The sequence below is a fragment of the Solenopsis invicta genome, chromosome 8, assembly GCF_016802725.1.
Source record: "Solenopsis invicta isolate M01_SB chromosome 8, UNIL_Sinv_3.0, whole genome shotgun sequence".
NCBI lineage: Eukaryota > Metazoa > Arthropoda > Insecta > Hymenoptera > Formicidae > Solenopsis > Solenopsis invicta.
In genome coordinates this window covers 21,714,492-21,730,777 of record NC_052671.1, presented here as the reverse complement: position 1 = coordinate 21,730,777, position 16,286 = coordinate 21,714,492, and the positions used below count along the sequence as shown (strand labels likewise).

The 16,286-nt window shown below is 34.4% G+C and overlaps 1 pseudogene; it reads right to left on the bottom strand.

Moving 5' to 3' along the window:
- Positions 1 to 395: 395 nt before the first annotated feature.
- Positions 396 to 14,471, bottom strand: LOC105195887 (annotated as a pseudogene).
- Between the last annotated feature and the right edge of the window lie 1,815 nt (positions 14,472 to 16,286).

Genomic DNA, 16,286 nt, shown 5'->3' with positions numbered 1-16,286 from the left:
TTTATAATTCCTCATTTTATACTAAATTTTTTGCATGTAATCATAACTTCGTGTTGTTGTGGCGATTTAATGACCACATCTACTTTTGTTAAAAGCCAAGCTATGATTTGTCAAAGAATCCGAAAGAAAGGAGATTGAAACATTTGTTTGTAGTTAAAGCTAAGATCTTAAGGATTTTTCGTTTTTAAAAATTTTAATAAATAGATATAAGTAAAAATATTAAGTGCAATTAAAAGTAAATATTTGTTTTTATTAATATTTTGCAATTGATATTTTATTTTACATTACTTTGTACGTACTAATATTTAAAATATATAAAATATATATTTAATAATAAATATATAATATTTTTTATTGATTTTTAATCAATACCTTTTTATCAACATATCCTTCAATTATTCCCTAGAAAATATTTCATTGAATAACTGCAGCCTACGATTCATTCCTATTTCACAATTGGAAATGTTAACTTCATTATTACATATATTTATGTTATTATCATCAAATTCGGGAAAATTATACAAATCATCATTATCAAGGCAATAATTGTGTAGTATGCAAGCTGCTACCACAGTATTAGTGATAAAATTCATATCACGATATTCCGTAAATAATTTAATACGGCGAAAACGTCCCTTCAATCGCCCAAAAGCTCTTTCGACGACTATACGAATAGACGAATGCATAAAATTGAATTCTGTTTGTTGAGGCGTCAAATGTCCGTTATCTCAAAAGGGTGGAACGAGCCATGGTAAACATGGGTATGCTGAATCACCTAACAGAAATGTCTGATCAGGAAACAATACTTCTTTATCTGTGGTGGCTGTTTCATATAAAAGTGATCTAAATACACGCGCATCGTGAAGAGAACCGGGTTCACCGCAATATATGTTAATAAAACGCATATCTGAATCTACAACAGCTTGTAAATTGATAGAGAAAAATTTCTTCCTATTGCAATAATCCTGTGCATTAGAAGTAGGTTTTATAATTTGTATGTGTGTGCTATCTATTGCGCCTAGCACATTTTGAATTCCTCGTTTTAAACTAAATTTTTCACATGTAATTATAACTTCGTGTTCTTGTGGCCATTTAATAACCACATCTACTTTTGTTAAAAGCCAAGCTATAACTCGCCGAACAACCCGAAAGACAGAGGAGATTGAAACATTAAATCTGTCAAACATAGTTCGCAGTGGTTCTGTATTAGAAATGTACCACAAAAAAATTAAAAAACTGAGCTTTGCTGATATTGGTCTTACGCCAAAAGAATGTGATGGAATATATCCTGATAATGTTAATTCTTCAATTAAAATTGATGCGGTATATCGAGTTAACCGTAAATGTTCTTTAAATTCTAAGTCTGTCCACGAATCAATAAGTTGTAAATAATTTTCAATACCCCAGGTAGAAACTCGATCGGGCATTCCCTGTTCCCAACCAGAGCCCGGTCAGGAATAATCGGGCAATCCCGATTCAGCGAGCCCCGAACGGGAGCCCGGATAGTACAAATCAGGCGATCCCGAATTGAAAAGCCCGATCGGGATCCCGGATAGCACAAATCAGGCGATCCCGAATTGAGAAGCTCGATCAGGAGTCTGGCCTGTACAAACCAAATGAGTCGAACTGATGTCTCAGCGGGAGAAATAATAATAGTCCGATAATGAATATATTCAAAATCTTATCTATTGAGTTATAAAATATAGACAGAAAATAGATTGATATAATGACGACAGACGACAGATAACAGATTGGTAGAAGTGTAGTTACGAGCTCGTTATTTTGTATACTTTTTAGCAGTATATATATTTTTATGTATGTGCGTTTTACCATCAACTTGATCGGGATTGTCGGCCAGGGCCTCGATTGAGTTTATATGCTGGAACCTGACCGAGTTCTTGACTAGACACGATAGGGCTTTTGAATCACGAAACGCAATAATAAATATTGCGAAATAATTTTTTTAAAAACATACAATTTTGAAATGTAAGATAATGAATTATATTTATTTTTTATATGTATACTTTTACATATTTATAAAAAATAAGAGACAACGTGACATTATAAAATAAACTAAAGTTTTAACATATTTATGATATTAATGTATTTGAAATTCTTAATAATTATTATTAATATTACTAATTATATTTTTATTAATTATATATATATATATTATTATTAATTATTTAATTGTCCCTTCATCATCGCTATTGGCATCATCGCTATTGGCATCATCGCTATTGGCATCATCGTTATTGACATCATCGTTATTAGCATCATCGTTATTGGCTTTCTTTTGCCTTTTCTTACGGAAACCATCCCAATCTTTGGCATTGCTTAAAACGTCACCAATTGCTTTGATGATTGAATTGCTCTTCGTTATCTCTTTATAAATAATTCTCAAAGTATCTGGAAAGAATAGTAAATTGTTTAAAGTTGATAAATTTATAAATCAATTATAGTTTAATAGAGTAAGAAGAGAGTAAGTTATTTTTAATAGTTTCAATTACTTTGTAAAATGGAACAAAATGGCATTCCTTTTATTAATGTTTTTCCAGGAACTTGTTTTTGTGCAGTAAGCTTCATTGCCAAATCTCTGCTTAAACATTGTTTAATCATTCGCGTAGTTGATTTCCCGAGTCCTCCCGTTTGATCAACACCAAATTGCAGAAGATTACTCTGGAAATTATGGAATTATACATAGCAAATTTGTTTGTACAATATATTCGAGTTTGTTACACAATGTTTGCTTACGAACTGTTCCTGGCATCTTTTATCACTTGTCAATGCTTCATTGAGAGCTTTTAATTGTTCAAGTGTTTGACATGGTAAAGTTAAATTATATTTTACTGTGAAAGCAAGTTCTGTCGTTCCATTGGCATGTAAATTTTCACTTTTTTGGCGCAACAGCGTCACAACTTCTGCCAATTGATCATGGATTACTTTTAATGTGGATTCCATATCACCCACTTTTTGTTTAAGTATCTGTAGATCTGTAATTTGTAAATATATTATATATTTTTATTAATATTATATATTGTCTAATATTAATACATCATGGACCATTCTCTATAAATTAAGATATCTATTTTAAAATATACCATTCTCTGGTAGAACTTTGTCCTTGCATTCACAATTACTTTTGAATGCGTCTAAAGCATCTGAGCGATTCAAATTTATATTCGCATTATCCGATTGGAATAGAGATTCTTTGGTAAAAAATAAAAAATTAGTAAAGGATTATTAAAAAGAAGAAAAAATGGAAATAATAAACATTAATCCACTGAAAAATGTTATCTTTTTATATATACACACGTGATCTTTTAGGTGGTTGATTTTCTTTACCAAATTCTTTATTCGGCCTAATATTTTCGACTTCGCAGTCATCCTCGCTAGAAATTACTTATAAAGAAAAAAATCTTTAGGCATCAAAAATTGTTGTAACGATCAATTCGTATTTTATATAATTATATACTTGTAATTACATAATTAATCTTCTCTTCTGTGACGTTTTCTTTTCAGACATAATAGGAGTATGAGAATGAGAATGAGTTTTCAGTTTCTTTGCGGAGTTACTTAAAGACGTTTCTACAAAAACACAAATTAAAAAATATTTGACATAATAATGACGATTCCGTGTCATAGGAAATAGGTTTACTGATACAATTATAATCTATATACCATGAATATTAGTTACTGATTTGGGCGTATTCATTAACATTGCAGTCTCATTCATTTTTCTTTTAAGGCATTTTATTTTAAAGTCCTTCTCGAAGCGTGCTGCCTGTTCTTCTGCTTCCATATTGGAATCAGATGTAAACGCATATTCTTTTTTCTGCAGAATATGCAACTTTTCCACTGCATCTGAATATGTTTCTAGATTATAAAATAATTTTTATCGTTTTATTTTTTGTTCAATAAAATATTTGACCGATTAGATTTCTAACTTATAACTGACCTGCAACGCCTTTTATGGAACAGGGATATTCCGACCAACTTTCAGGAGCATCAGCATTGCATTTAGCCATTTGAATTATTAATTCAAAATCCTCTTCGTTATAAGGCGGTGCCATAAATTTTGTCATCAGCTTTCCTTTTTTTTTATTGAAAGACACCCATTTGCTGAGAACAATATCTATTGATTTTCGTTATTTTGGACCACGTTTTGTAAATTTAATTATAATAAATTTTCCATCTTTCTCATTATTGTCTTTGATTAACTAAAAAAAGCAATTATTAAATATAAATAAAATAATTAAAAACGTTTATAATTTTATAAAATGTATTATTTATTTAAGGTTATGTTATGACTAATGTAAAACGTTATTCGCAGCTTAATAAAACAGGATTTGACACTACGTAGTATCTATATATAATACTTGCCGGATTTTGAGAGTCACTCATTTTTATAATTGTTTTTTCTGTGACCAATTTTTTCCAGTCCGTATCTTGATTAATTGTGATATTTAATTTCGTTGTGTAGCAACGGGATAACAAAATCTCTAAATCTTCCTTCTGCTTGAAAGTTCAGACACAACTTTATAGCTTTGTTGGCAACTTCATTAACGGACACAAAGAATAATGAGAAGAAGAATGGAAAGTTTGCGACCCGTTTAACTGCGCGTCATCTAACATTTCAGATGTTAACTATTTGATCGGCCATCTTGGATATGAGGCGTAAGAGGAGAGAGCGGAGAGAGTTGCTAACACAGAAAATGGTTGCTAAACAACCATGAAACTCATTGAGTTCAACATTTTTTGACATTTCAGATGTTAAGTTTTAGCCTAAAATGAGGGTCGTTTTTTAACATACGTTTCATATGGAGCCTTCCATTCTTCTTCTCATTATTCTTTGTAACGGACATTTGAACAGGCGATGATGCATGATTATGGCATATCTCCCACATTCTAAAGTAAAATGAATCATAAAAAGAATAAGAGTGTAACCTTAAATCGTCTTAGGTTACGGAAATATCGTGCTGTGATGAAGTTAAAAAAAGAAAATCCTTCAAAATCAGGATATTACAGTGAAAATCAACAGTCGTGCTCTCACAGTAACATTTCCATTTATACGTCAAGTACGGAATCTTCCGATTATCTGGAAGAAAATGAAACTAAAGAAGAAGCAAGTTATAAATCTGATACGGATCGATCTTCCAATTATTTGGAAGAAAATGAAATTGAAGAAAAAATAGATGATGACCAAGATGAAGAAAGGGACGACGAAGGACAAGACGTTGATGTTGAAAATTTAAGAAAATGGGCATTAAAAAATAAAATTAATCATACTGCTCTGACGCAACTACTCTTAATATTGAGAAAAAGTTGGAAACCAAATTTGCCAAAATCAGCCAAAACGTTTTTAGGTACGACAAATGCGAAATATAATATTCAGAAAATAGAAGATGCGGATGGTTCAATTGGAGAATTTGTATATATTGGGATTGCTCAAGGTTTACAAAAGTGCGTAAATATTGATATAACTGACGAGAGAAAATTAGATTTCTTTGTAAACATTGACGGTGTTCAACTTTTTAAATCTAGCTCGCAATGCTTTTGGCCCATCTTAGGTATAATACATTCGACTCGTATACTTTATGAACCTTTTGTAATTGTTTTATATTCGGGTAATTCTAAAGCGAAAAAATCTCATGAGTATTTACGTGAATTTGTCGCCGAGCTTAATAGAATACAAGAAGATGGTATTATCATATCCAAAATACGTTTCGAATTATGCTTTAAAGGTTTTATTTGCGATACATTAGCTCGAGCATATATAAAATCAACAGTTAGCCACACAGCATTCAAGGCAAGTGAACGTTGCAATATCACAGGTGTAAAAGTTGAACGAACAACAGTTTATTTACAATCCAACTGTGATCTGCGATCTGATCAATCGTTTAGAAACTTTGAAGATCCCGATCATCATTTAGGCGCATCACCATTATTATTAATAATGCCACCTATAAATATGATTTCATCGTTTATATTAGATTACATGCATCTTGGATTTCTCGGAGTAATGAAAAAATTAATAGAATTATTCTTTGATAAATTAAGTCACTCAAGCAAAAATGAAATTTCTCGACGCCTACAATATCTAAAGCAACAAATACCTGATGAGTTTCCCAGAAAGTGTCGACCATTAAAAGATTTTCCCCGCTACAAAGCTACAGAATATAAATTAATTGCACTTTATCTCGGTAGCATCATATTCAAGAACATTTTAAATGAACAAATGTACAATCATTTTATATTATTTTGCATCGGCTCACGATTATTATGGTCAAAAGAAACAGCATTTAATCACACAGAAATAGCTAAAGAATATCTCAAGAAGTTTGTTATTCAATTATCATCTCTATACGGACGTAAAACTGTGGTACTGAATATGCATCAATTAATCCATGTATCTGAAGATGTTCTTAATACAGGTTGCAGTTTAAGATTACTGCTTTCCCATTTGAAAATTATTTGGGCAAAATAAAGCATTTGATTCGTTCACCAAATCGGCCGTTGGCTCAATTTTGTAGACGACTTCATGAGCAGTCATATGTTGTAAAAGCAGTTCCTTTGATAAGTACATGGAAAATTATAAAAATAAAGAATAATGAAATTATAAAATTACAATACAAACAATCATTATTGTCAATAAAACAATCATTATTGTCAATAAACCACCAAATAATGTCGTCATTCTGCAAGATAACAGTACAGTGGAAATACGCCGAATCATTTACCATGAACAATCGATAATGATTGAAGGTTGTGTTTGGAATGTAAAAAAACCGATATTTACTGTTCCAATTAATTCATCGGTTTTAAGAATGTGGGAGATGCATAATCATGCATCATCGTATGTTCAAATTTCCGTTAATGAAGTTGCCAACAAAGCTATGAAGTTGTGTCTGAACTTTCAAGCAGAAGAAAGATTACGAGTTTTTGTTATCCCGTTGCTACACGAATAAATTAAATATCACAATTAATCAAGATGCGGACTGGAAAAAATTGGTCACGGAAAAAATAATTATAAACATGAGTAATTCTCAAAATCCGGCAAGTATTATACATAGAGATTACGTAGTGTCAAATCCTTTTTTATTAAGCTGCGAATAACGGTTTACATTAGTCATAACATATATAATCTTACATAAATAACACATTTCTTAAAATTATAAACGTTTTTAATTATTTTATTTATATTTAATAATTGCTTTTTTTAGTTAATCAAAGACAATAATGAGAAAGATGGAAAATTTATTATAATTAAATTTACAAAACGTGGTCCAAAATCACGAAAATCAATAGATATTGTTCTCAGCAAATGGGTGTCTTTCAATAAAAAAAAAGGAAAGCTGATGACAAAATTTATGGCACCGCCTTATAACAAAGAGGATTCTGAATTAATCATTTAAATGGCTAAATGCAATGCTGATGCTCCTGAAAGTTGGTCGGAATATCCCTGTTCCATAAGAGGCGTTGCAGGTCAGTTATAAGTTAGAAATCTAATCGGTCAAATATTTTATTGAACAAAAAATAAAACGATAAAAATTATTTTATAATCTAGAAACATATTCAGATGCAGTGGAAAAGTTGCATATTCTGCAGAAAAAAGAATATGCGTTTACATCTGATTCCAATATGGAAGCAGAAGAACAGGCAGCACGCTTCGAGAAGGACTTTAAAATAAAATGTCTTAAAAGAAAAATGAATGAGACTGCAATGTTAATGAATACGCCCAAATCAGTAACTAATATTCACGGTATATAGATTATAATTGTATCAGTAAACCTATTTCCTATGACACGGAATCGTCATTATTATGTCAAATATTTTTTAATTTGTGTTTTTGTAGAAACGTCTTTAAGTAACTCCGCAAAGAAACTGAAAACTCATTCTCATTCTCATACTCCTATTATGTCTGAAAAGAAAACGCCACAGAAGAGAAGATTAAGTATGTAATTACAAGTATATAATTATATAAAATACGAATTAATCGTTACAACAATTTTTGATGCCTAAAGATTTTTTTCTTTATAAGTAATTTCTAGCGAGGATGACTGCGAAGTCGAAAATATTAGGCCGAATAAAGAATTTGGTAAAGAAAATCAACCACCTAAAAGATCACGTGTGTATATATAAAAAGATAACATTTTTCAGTGGATTAATGTTTATTATTTCCATTTTTTCTTCTTTTTAATAATCCTTTACTAATTTTTTATTTTTTACCAAAGAATCTCTATTCCAATCGGATAATGCGAATATAAATTTGAATCGCTCAGATGCTTTAGACGCATTCAAAAGTAATTGTGAATGCAAGGACAAAGTTCTACCAGAGAATGGTACATTTTAAAATAGATATCTTAATTTATAGAGAATGGTCCATGACGTATTAATATTAGACAATATATAATATTAATAAAAATATATAATATATTTACAAATTACAGATCTACAGATATTTAAACAAAAAGTGGGTGATATGGAATCCACATTAAAAGTAATCCATGATCAATTGGCAGAAGTTGTGACGCTGTTGCGCCAAAAAAGTGAAAATTTACATGCCAATGGAACGACAGAACTTGCTTTCACAGTAAAATATAATTTAACTTTACCATGTCAAACACTTGAACAATTAAAAGCTCTCAATGAAGCATTGACAAGTGATAAAAGATGCCAGGAACAGTTCGTAAGCAAACATTGTGTAACAAACTCGAATATATTGTACAAACAAATTTGCTATGTATAATTCCATAATTTCCAGAGTAATCTTCTGCAATTTGGTGTTGATCAAACGGGAGGACTCGGGAAATCAACTACGCGAATGATTAAACAATGTTTAAGTAGAGATTTGGCAATAAAGCTTACTGCACAAAAACAAGTTCCTGGAAAAACATTAATAAAAGGAATATATTTTGTTCCATTTTACAAAGTAATTGAAACTATTACAAATTACTTACTCTCTTATTACTCTATTAAACTGTAATTGATTTATAAATTTATCAACTTTAAACAATTTACTATTCTTTCCAGATACTTTGAGAATTATTTATAAAGAGATAACGTACGTAGAGTAATTCAATCATCAAAGCAATTGGTGACGTTTTAAGCAATGCCAAAGATTGGGATGGTTTCCGTAAGAAAAGGCAAAAGAAAGCCTTTAACGATGATGCCAATAGCGATGATGAAGAGACACTTAAATAATTAATAATAATAATATATATATATATATATATATATATATATATAATATAATTAATAAAAATATAATTAGTAATAATAATAATAATAATTATTAAGAATTTCAAAAACATTAATATCATAAATGTGTTAAAACTTTATGTTTATTTTATAATGTTATCCCTTATTTTTTATAATATGTTAAAAGTACAAAAAATAAACATATTTCATACATTCAAAATTTTATGTCTTTAAAAAAATTATTTTGCAATATTTATTATTGTTTCGTGATTCAAAAGCCCGATCGAGTCTAGTCAAGAACCCGGTCAGGTTCCAGCACACAAACACAATCGGGCCCCGGCCAAAAACTCCGATCAGGTTCCTGGTTAGGAACCGCAGTCGGGGCCTGACCGGGCTCTCCAGTTAGGAACCCAACTTGGCGAATCATTACATCCCCGGCCGGGTCCAGACCGGGCTTGTTGGCCAGGGCCCGATTTCAAATCGGGAAAAGCAGCCAGGAACCCGGTCGGGGCCCGATTTCAATTTCTACCAGGGACGATGTCTTCTATTATTCATTAAATATCGCATTAAAGGAAACAATAATGCATCTTTATTTTCCTCTTCAATACTTGACGTTTCAGTATTATCATTGCTGTTCAATATAATAGTGCTTGACTCATTACTACTTGAACTGCTTGTCATTTCTATTAATTGATTAATCGTTGCCCAATCCATCTGTAAAGATCAAAAATCAAAATCACAAATTGTAAATGTCTTTATTAAGATTATGCTTTTATTAATTTTAAAATTTATTTTGTAGAAACTTAATCAATAAGTTAGTCATAAAATTTTCCGCTATGTAAAAGTGCAAAATTATTTGTTTTTTTTTATAGAAGATTAACTCTTTTTCATTACATTAAAATATTGATGTTATACGCTTAATAGGTCTTATTCTGTAAATTATTCTTTTTTTTGTATGTGTGTTTTATTTGGTTCAATTTAGATCAGTTCAGTGCTGTCGATTGTGATTTCTTAATTTGTTTTACAATATTCAATATGTAAGCACATTCTTCCTTCAAAACACGATGTATCGCTGTATAATCGGATACAATAACGCTATAATTCACCTAGAAGTAACAAAAAAAAATTGATTATTTAGCTTAGATTCAAAATTTTCATATGTAGCTCAGATTCGACTAACAGAGGTTCAATACTAGATCAAGTCGAATCTTACTTGGTTCGATTTGATTTATATTCTTCGCACTTTACTTATATCTAGATCTATAGTATTAATTTGTAACGATGCACACCCACGAACAATGTCATGCATCGCCCCCGGCCACCGACAGCCGGAGAAAGAAAGCCGCCGGGCTATAACCGGGGGTGCCTCGGGCACCCAAATATAAAAGATAATGAGAACTTCGCACAACAAGACCGTGTCAAGCCATCGCGCGCGTCAAGTCGGCGCGCACGCGCACACGAAGGAGCGCGCGTTCGTCCCACTCCGGCGACCCCGCCGTCAAGCGCCGAAAATGTCGGAGGCAAACGGAGTCGCCGGGTATATATAGAGCCGCGTGCTCCGAGAGAGTTACCTGTTCCCCGTCAGCCAGCATCACCTGCTGATCCGCTGCGCCTGACAATCCTGGGAATAAAAAGTGGTCGAAGATTACTTGGCCACGGCGGAGGTACTCCGCAAATTCCCGCACCGTTCCTCATCCTCCGCGAGCCCGAGTGTCCAACTCTCGTCAAGGTCCTTGGCGAGAGGAAGACTCCCGACCGGCTCCCGAGCCGCGGTTACCTCCGCTCCTCCACGAAACGCAAGCAAGCGGAATCGCCGACACGGGGTTTCGGCCGAGGTACTCGGCGCGTTTCGTGGCATCCTAGCCGCCATCATCATCGGCACGCACGCGGCTACGGCCGCCCTACCGATTCGCGCATCGCCACATCGCGTCGCGAAGCTCCGCCCTGCGCGTATCACTATACCGCGGGAAGGCCGCGCCCACATCCAAGCATCACTCGCGTTCCGTCGCCTGGCGACACCTCGCAAATCATCTGTATATAACCGAACTGTAGATAGCCGCGTTCGCAAAGATTTGTCCGTCCGCGCGCCGAATTCGTGTACTTTGTCCATCCGCGCGCAAAACGTCTGTACTCGTCCGAACTTAGTGAATAAAAAGCACACGTAGATTATATCACACACATACCGCCGACTCATCATTTACACACGCCCGACTCTTTCCTCTCTTCCCGTGCGAGCCCTTTCGATCGCACCGCTCCGACGAGCTAGTCCGCGCGAGAGAAAAACGGCAACGTTACAAATTTATGTTTTAATCACGACACTTACATTGGTTTTTACTAGTGAAATGTAAAACTGAATCAATCCAATTTTAGCTTTCTCAATATACTTCGTGCCGTTAACATTACATGGTTTCTGGGTAAATATTAATCCATCTACTAATTCACTTTAACGGTACCTTCTAATTTCTTTATCACCTTAATATCCTGCGCAGAGAATACATATGTTGTGCCCCGGTGATGGCTCCAGGGACGTCGGTAGGTATATCGGGATCTTTTTGGCGCCTTAGGAGTTAGGACTCGTAGGAAGGGCCGCTCGGTGGTTGAAGATAAAACACTTGCTTGTTCCAACGTTAAAATAATGTATTTTCTTCAGTATTGCCATCGTTACACTTGTAGTATGATTATGTATGTCGCTCGTTTGCTTGTTCTTCCCGGACGGCCCGGGATATATAGGTCGGCTGTTATCTCCGGATTGTGTTACAAGCTCGACGTGTAAGTCACGCACGGCGAGTAACACACCGGACAGCTGTTTGTCAAACTCTTCCGTCGCTTTCCGATTTTGTCGCGATATTTATACGGAAATTCGTCGTTTGGTTCGGCCAATCGTGTTCCTTGCGGCATGCAGCTCCCACGCTTAGCCGAAATCCGAATACTGGAAAGCGACTCAGCATTAGCTGGCGCAGCGCGATGGTGTTGCGGGCCGGAAGCCCGACAGACCATCAGCGTCTTTTCGATATTTCTAGCGTATGCGGAATTCGAGTCCGCTACGCGTATGCATAGCAATAGGAATCTTGATTTCCTGTTGCTATGCGTATAATTATCGTAGTTGTACAGGGTACAACACTCTTCCCCCGCCGGGAAAGAAAAACGAGGAAAAGGAGTTTTTCGCTTTTAACACCCCTCCCTCGCCGGGAAAGAAAACGGAAGCATGTAGTTTTCTATCATTATTTACATTTTATAAAATATATTAGATCGATTTAGTATTTTTAGTTTGTTGGATATCTAGAAACGCGTGCTTTGTGTGCGTTTTAAAATTGATCTAGGTAAAGTATTATAATGCTTGCTTCCGTATTCTAACGTTTCTCTCTTTTTGCTCCGTTTTCTTTTTACAGTATATAATATTATCCCTATTGCAACTGCTACGATTATCAACATGGTAACGCTGCTTGTTGCCATAGGGTAAATAAAGTTTTTTGATTGAAAATACGGAGTGTCAAGACCCTCATTTAATTCTTTTAACTTAGTTTCTAAATTTTTTAATTTTGGATGGTCTTGCACTATTCTTTCTATTTTTATTTGAGACATATTCATTTTTTCTTGCGTTATTTCTTTCGGTAATGAAATATTGTAATCTGGCATGTATGCCTCAATTTTTGTCTCGTTTTATATTTTAGGTGATTGTAGTGTTACCTCTTGTGTTATTAATTTGCAATTATTTTTTAATGTGATTTTACCTGTATTTTCAATCGTTTTCTTTATTTTCCCGTGGTCTTTACATTGGATGATTATTGATTGTTTTCTTGTTGTCGAGTATAACCATGAATGCGGATTACCTAGAGGTATCCAAATTGTGTTATTAGAAGTTATGTATCTTATTTCGCAATTGTCGCTTTGTACTTTATTTTCTACGTATATCTCTATCTCGCATGTTGGACTTGTGTTTATGCGTTGTATTGAAAAGTTTTCTTCGCATAAGTATTTTTTATCTATATTTTTACATGTATTTAAGTTATTTTGCAAGAGTATAATATATGAGCGTTTTTCTGTGCTAATTGCTATTACTGGATTTTTTATTTTAATGATTGCATATTGGTTTTCATTTCTTGGTATAGGTAATGCAATTACGTTAAGTATGCTATATTCCGTGTGTGAAATTAACGGAAATTTTAACATCGTAAATATTTTACCGTTATTATAGTATGCGTTTATTGTAGTTATTTTTTCGATTTCAAACCATTTATTTATGTTAATCCGAAATGGAAAATAAAGTCCTTCCGGTAATTGCAAGTTTGCTTCCTTTAGACTATCTATTATACTTGTTACTGGCGTTAATTGTGGGTGTAGTATCCCTTGTTTTATTAATACTAAATAGTCTGTTATGTCTTTTGTGTCACGTTTTAAATTTCCTAATATCGCGTTGATTACTAGAAAGTGTTCGTATATGTTGTTTTGTCTGTCATTGAATTTTAGTTGTTGTCTTAAATTTTTCGTCACGTTTCCGAGGAGGTCTTCATTTTTCTGTATTATTTCCTCGGTTTTATCTATGTGGGCTATTGTCTCTTGTAGTATCTTAATTTGGTTTTTCGTCGCGTGTTGTATTGTCTGTTGTTCGTTTTGTAATAAAGTTAATTGTTCATTAATTAATTTTTCGTCATTTGCGTCCATTGTGCCGAACAGAGATTTCGCAATGGTTCCTATTCCATCAATTATACCTCTTTTTTCTATCCGTGATGGTTGGTACATTAATTTTATTTTTTCCATCTTTTTATTTATTTCTTCGAAATCTCTTTTTGCTATTTCGTAGAGGTTGTCGCATGTTTCTTTGTGCGCGAATGCGAGTAGTTGGCACATGTTTTTTGTTTTTTGCATGTAATCATGTAATTGCTCTTGTCGTTTTATTAGTGAGGTAAAGTCTATTTCTATAACTATTTTCCATGTTGATTCTAATGGGTGTAATTCTCCTAATTTTTCATAATACTCGTATATTCCTGGATGGTGAGTGAATTCTTCTACTTCGTACGGCTCGTTGCTCGTTGATTCTCTTACATCTTCTGATAAGGTGGGATTTTGTTTCGTTTCCTGTACGCTGGTCCATATGGTGTATAACCTGTAATCATCCGGTTACATATTATCGTATTTTATTCCGTGGATCCTCTTCTTGGCACTGGTTGTGCCGTCTTTATGTTTTACTCGGTTTATCAGTCTTCTCGTCGCTTTTGTCGAGTGTCTGAGAAAATGTCTCGTCTCCCGTACATTGAGGCAATTTCGGTCATTAAGGAGGAATCCCCTATTAATATATGGGATCGGTTTTCTCCTCCCGATACAGTGTGTGATTGTTATGAGGAGCCGTTCGAATTTGACGAGGTTCCTGGCGTGCTTCCTGAGCCTGGGCCGGAGGTACTCTCGGATGACGAAAGGTCGTCTGATGATAATTGTTCTCTGCATTCTGCAGAGACAGTTTTGTTAGATGATTTTGATTTTGGAGGTGCTCTTCCTGGCAGATCCTGGAGAGGTTCTGGTGAGTTTCTCTAAAGTCTTTGAACTCTCTTTCTCTCTCTTTTCGACTATCAGGTTTTTTTACCTGGTGTCGCTTTCCTCTGATAATTTTTTATTCTGCTGGTTCAGCTTTGATTATTTTTTCTTCTTGCGACTTCTGTTCTTTATTTCTTCTCAGTTGTTCTTTGACTGCTACGTGGTTTGCATAAAGGGAATATGTTTGATTTAGTGCCTGAGCCGGATGTGGAGCTCGAGACGGGTGTTATCGGGGATATCGGGGATCCTGGCGTGGATCCCGAGCTCTTAGAGCTGCATTTCGCCGCGGAAGTTCCTGATGAGGTCCGCGATGATGAGGAATTTCCTCATTTCCTAGACGTTCGTCCTTCCGATGATGAGTCGGAGGGCGATGGGGAGCTTGCCGATGATCCCATACTCGACGAGTTTCCCGATGACTTCGAGGGTGACGTCGGTAACATTGACTTTATCTTTCCCGAAGAAGTGAATGGTGAACATAACGTTCAATTCTTGCTGGATCCGGATTTTTCTCCAATGTTCGTTATGGACAATTCCGATGTGGAGGAAGACGAGGACGAGGTCCTCTCTGACTGAGTAGTTTGGTATAAGGAAACGTTTAGTTTGTAGTGCAGTTAGTTATAGTTTAGTGTAGTGACTTTTGTTTTATTTTGTTCTTCTCCTTTGGATTATACTTCAATTTTTTGGACTGTGGATTACTCCTGGGTTATTGGATTTTTTTCCATCTTTTTGGTGAGTTTATTATGTTTACGCTATTCTTTCTTTTGTATATAAGTATGTATATAGTTGTATATATAAATTTTTCCCCCTTTTTTTTGTATTGTTATTATTATTATTATTATTATTACCATTTTTCCGTATTTATTTTATTTTTGTTGCTCGCGTCGCGTTAATGATTTATAAATAATTTTAATCTGCGTGTACGCGTATTTCCTTTCGGCCTCTCTTAATCGTAAGATTTATGTCACTGTGTTTCTTGATCACAGTGTATGGTCCTGTCCATTTCGAGTCAAGTTTTTTCGATCTTCCTCGTCGTAGGGTTTCATCAAACAGTAGTACTTGATCTCCTATTCGAAAATTTTCTTCGTTGGTTTTTTTGTCAAATTGGAGCTTTGCTTTTTGTTTTTCTTCTTTTAATTTTTCTCTTGCCACTTGATTTGAGGCTCTTATGCGTTCTCGCACTTCTTGTACATAATCATCGTATGTATATTCTTGTTTCGGCGGTTTTGTTAACGCCGTGGGCATGGTTGCCTGATATCCGTACAATAATTCGAATGGCGTGAAGCCTGTAGCTGTGTGGGGCGTGGTGTTGTATGTGAACATTGCGTAAGGTAACCACTCGTCCCAATTTGTTTGATCTTCATTAATATAATGCCTTAGGTACTCTGCTAAGGTTCTGTGCGATCGCTCTAATGCTCCATTCGTTTCTGGGTGGTAAGCGGTAGTCTGAATTTTCTCGATTTTTAGAAGTTTACATGTGTTCTTAAAAATTTCACTTGTAAAATTTGTACCCTGGTCTGTGAGAACTTTTTCGGGTATTCCGTGTTCCAGCACGATTT